This window comes from Hevea brasiliensis, chromosome 15, assembly GCF_030052815.1.
Source record: "Hevea brasiliensis isolate MT/VB/25A 57/8 chromosome 15, ASM3005281v1, whole genome shotgun sequence".
Taxonomy (NCBI): Eukaryota; Viridiplantae; Streptophyta; class Magnoliopsida; order Malpighiales; family Euphorbiaceae; genus Hevea; species Hevea brasiliensis.
The window spans coordinates 42796202-42800709 of record NC_079507.1 but is presented as its reverse complement, the minus strand read 5'-3'; the positions used below and the strand labels follow the sequence as shown (position 1 = coordinate 42800709).

The 4508-nt window shown below is 37.4% G+C and overlaps 1 non-coding gene across 1 annotated transcript; it reads right to left on the bottom strand.

Annotated features, from left to right (window-relative positions):
• Positions 1 to 303: 303 nt before the first annotated feature.
• LOC131174216 (small nucleolar RNA R71) lies at positions 304 to 410 on the bottom strand. The gene has a single exon (XR_009144464.1). It is a non-coding gene; the product is annotated as a small nucleolar RNA R71 (small nucleolar RNA).
• Between the last annotated feature and the right edge of the window lie 4098 nt (positions 411 to 4508).

Genomic DNA, 4508 nt, shown 5'->3' with positions numbered 1-4508 from the left:
CCAAGAATTGATGCAAATAGCTACAAGATGGATTTTGGAGTTCTTCAAATGATTCAAAATTCTCAATTTGGAGGACATCCTTCTGAAAATCCACACACACATCTGAAGAAGTTTGCTATGATTTGCGACATGCAAAAACAACCTGGAGTGTCTGATGATGCAGCAAGATTAAAGCTATTCCCGTTCTCTTTGAAAGATAGAGCATTGGATTGGCTTGACTCTTTACCTCACAACTCCATTACAAATTGGGAGCAACTCACTGATGCATTTCTTGCACAATATTTTCCACCTGGAAAAACTCAAGAATTGAGGAATCAAATGACAGCTTTCAAACCAAGAGAAGATGAAACTCTTTATGAGTCATGGATGAGATGGAAGGAATTAGAGAGATTATGCCCACATCATGCCATTCCAAAATGGATGATAAATCAGAATTTTTACACAAATGTCACTCCTGCAATCAGAGGGATTATTGATGCTCAAACAAGAGGAGAATTTATTATGAAGCATGAAGATGAAGCTTATGAGCTATTGGAGAAAATTGCAAAGAATACTCATCTTTGGAGTTGTCCAAGAGGACCAGCTCCAACTCAAAAAAGGCAAGCTGCTGGAATGTATGATCTTGATCCATTCAATATGATTAATGCAAAGTTTGATGCACTTACTAATGTTTTGGCTAAGAAGATGGAAGACTTGAGTATGTTGGTTAGTTCAACATCATCAGCTGGAAGTTCACAACAAGTGGCTTGTGCAGAAGGAACTACCAGCTGTGGAGTAGATTATGGAGAACAAGCTGCATATGTTAGTAATTATGGAAACAAGCAAATGGGGAATTCTTATTCTCAAACTTACAATCCAAATTGGAGGAATCATCCCAACTTTTCATGGGGAAATCAGCAAAATCAAGTCCAAAATCAGAATTTTCAACCACAACAGCAACAAGGAGTTCCATATCAGCAAAATAGGCAACCATTGCCTAATTTTCAGCAGAAAAATATGAATCCTCAACCAAAACAGCAAAAACAAAGTTCCACCACAGAAGCTTTATTACAACAGATTCTTGCTAACCAAAATAAGCATAATGAGGAGATGAGAGAGATGAAAGCAAGGCTGGAACAGATGCAAACACATAATGTATCGGAAAATCAGATTGCACAACAAGCATCTTCCTCAAGTGCCAAGTCTTTTGGAAAGCTTCCAAGTCAACCAGAAAACCCAAGAGAGCAGTGTCAAGCTATTACTTTAAGAAGTGGGAAAGTTATAAATGATGAGAAGAGTGAAAACAGTGAAAATGCAGAAAATGAGAAAGAAACTGATGAGAGTGAAAAACAAGAGAGTGCAGAAAAATGTAAAGAGAAAATTGAAGAGAAGGAAGAGAAGTATATACCTCCTGAGCCCTACAAGCCACAACTTCCCTTTCCACAAAGATTTCAAAAAGCCAAGCTTGATAAGCAATTTGGGAAGTTCTTAGAGGTTTTGAAGAAACTTTACATAAATGTGCCATTTGTTGATGCTCTTTCACAAATGCCCTCTTATGCAAAATTCTTGAAAGAAATTCTCTCAAACAAGAGGAAACTTGAAGATGATGAAACTGTAGCCTTAACAGAAGAATGTAGTGCTATCCTCCAAAGGAAACTTCCTCCAAAGCTCAAGGATCCAGGGAGTTTTTCAATTCCATGCCACATTGGGGAATCATGTTCTACAAAAGCCTTATGTGATTTAGGGGCTAGTGTTAGCCTCATGCCCCTCTCAATTTATGAGAAGCTCAATATGGGAGATCTAAAGCCAACCCACATTTCTCTTCAGTTAGCTGACAGATCAATCAAGTATCCTGAAGGGATTTTGGAGAATGTGCCTCTGAAGGTTGGAAAGTTCTATATACCTGTTGACTTTGTCATCTTGGACATGGAGGAAGATTTTAATATTCCAATTATCTTGGGAAGGCCTTTCTTGGCTACAGCTGGTGCTTTGATTGACGTGAAAGGAGAAAAATTGACTCTTAGAGTTGGTGAAGAGCAATTGGTTTTCAATATTAATAACACTATGAAAAAGCATCATTCTGAAGCTGATACTTGCTTGAGAGTTGATATTATTGATGAGCTGGTTGAAGAACACTTCAGAAAGAAATATCCAGAAGATCCACTTGAAAATTGTTTGGTTCATGGAGGAAGCATAGACTATGACAACCCTCATGTGGCTGCATATGCTCAACACTTAGAGGGAAGTCCACCATTCATTTCTGCTCCAGTTTTTCAACTCACACAAAAGGAAAAAGTCGAATTTAAGCAACCATCATTCAAGGAAGAAGATGCACCTAAGGTAGAACTTAAGCAACTTCCTTCTCAGCTCAGGTATGAATTTCTTGGCACTAATAACACTTATCCAGTAATTGTAAATGCAAACTTGAGTACCTTAGAGGTTGATAAGTTGTTAAGAGTGTTGAGACAATTTAGGAAAGTCTTAGGATACACCATAGATGATATTAAGGGAATAAGCCCACACTTTTGCATGCATAGAATCATTTTGGAAGAAAATTGTAAGCCATCTATTGAACATCAGAGGAGGTTGAACCCAAATATGAAAGAAGTTGTTAAAAAGGAAAATTTGAAGTTGCTTGATGCAGGGATCATATACCCTATCTCAGATAGTACTTGGGTGAGCCCAGTACATGTTGTCCCAAAAAAGGGTGGAATGACAGTTGTCAAAAATGAAAATAATGAATTAATTCCCACCAGAACAGTAACTAGTTGGCGAATGTGCATAGATTACAAAAAATTAAATGTTGCCACTAGAAAAGATCATTTTCCACTTCCCTTTATTGATCAGATGTTAGAAAGACTGGCTAGGCATTCTTACTTTTTCTATTTAGATGGATATTCAGGTTTTTTTTTCAAATCCCTATCCATCCAAATGATCAAGAGAAAACCGCTTTTACTTGTCCATATGGAACCTTTGCTTATAGGAGGATGCCATTTGGGTTGTGTAATGCATCAGCCACTTTTCAAAGGTGCATGATGGAAATCTTCTCAGATTTCATTGAAGACATAATGGAGGTTTTTATGGACGATTTTTCTATTTATGGATCTTCATTTGACATATGCTTGGCTAACCTTTCTAAAGTTTTGCAGCGATGTGCAGATACTGACCTTGTGTTAAATTGGGAAAAGTGTCATTTCATGGTTCAGGAAGGGATAGTGCTTGGACATTTGGTGTCTAACAGAGGAATAGAGGTTGATAAAGCCAAAGTTGAAGTGATAGAGAAGATGGCTCCTCCTACCAATGTCAAAGGAATTCGAAGTTTCCTAGGACATGTCGGGTTCTACAGACGCTTTATCAAGGATTTTCCTAAAATAGCCAAACCTTTGTCTAATTTGTTAAGTAATGACACACCATTTGTATTTGACCAAGAGTGTTTGGATGCCTTTTGCAGGTTGAAGCAAGCCCTTATCACTGCACCAATCATGCAATCACCTGATTGGAGCCTACCTTTTGAAATTATGTGTGATGCTAGCAACTATGCAATTGGGGCTATTCTTGGTCAAAGAAAGGACAAAAAGGCTTATGCTATTTATTATGCTAGTAGAACACTAGATGAGGCTCAAACAAATTATGCAACAACTGAAAAGGAATTTTTAGCAATTATCTTTGCATTGGAAAAATTTAGACCTTACATTATTGACTCAAAGGTGGTTATATTTTCAGATCATGCAGCCATCAGGTATTTGCTCCGTAAAAAGGAGGCTAAACCTAGGCTCATTAGGTGGATTCTGATGCTACAAGAATTTGATTTGGAGATTAGAGATAAGAAGGGAGTTGAAAATGTAGTTGCTGATAATCTTAGTAGGCTGAAATTGGATGATGAAGAATTGGATGAAATCCCTATTGATGAGTTTTTCTTGGATGAACAACTTTTCTCTCTTGTTGCTAAACTACCTTGGTATGCAGACTTTGTGAATTATCTATCTTGTGGAGTTTTACCTCTAGGTATGACATGGCAACAAAAGAAAAAGTTTTTACATGGGGTGAAATTTTATAGATGGGATGATCCTTTACTCTTTAGGAGATGCTGTGATGGTTTAATAAGGAGATGTATTCCTGAAGAGGAGATACAGAGTATTATGCATCATTGCCATGCTTCTGGTTATGGAGGACATTTTGGAATCTCTAAAACAGCTAGTAAAATTTTGCAAGCTGGTTTCTTTTGGCCAAATCTTTTTAAGGATGTGAGGAAATTTGTGTTAGAATGTGATAAATGTCAAAGGAGTGGAAACTTGGCAAAAAGAGATCAAATGCCCCTAAATGGTATTCTTGAAGTAGAATTATTTGATGTCTGGGGAATAGATTTTATGGGGCCATTTCCTCCTTCATTTGGTAATAAATACATTCTAGTTGGAGTTGACTATGTGTCAAAGTGGGTGGAAGCTATTGCAACTCCAACTAATGATGCTAGAGTGGTAGTGAAATTCTTGAAGAAATTTGTCTTGAGCAGATTTGGAGCTCCTAGGGCT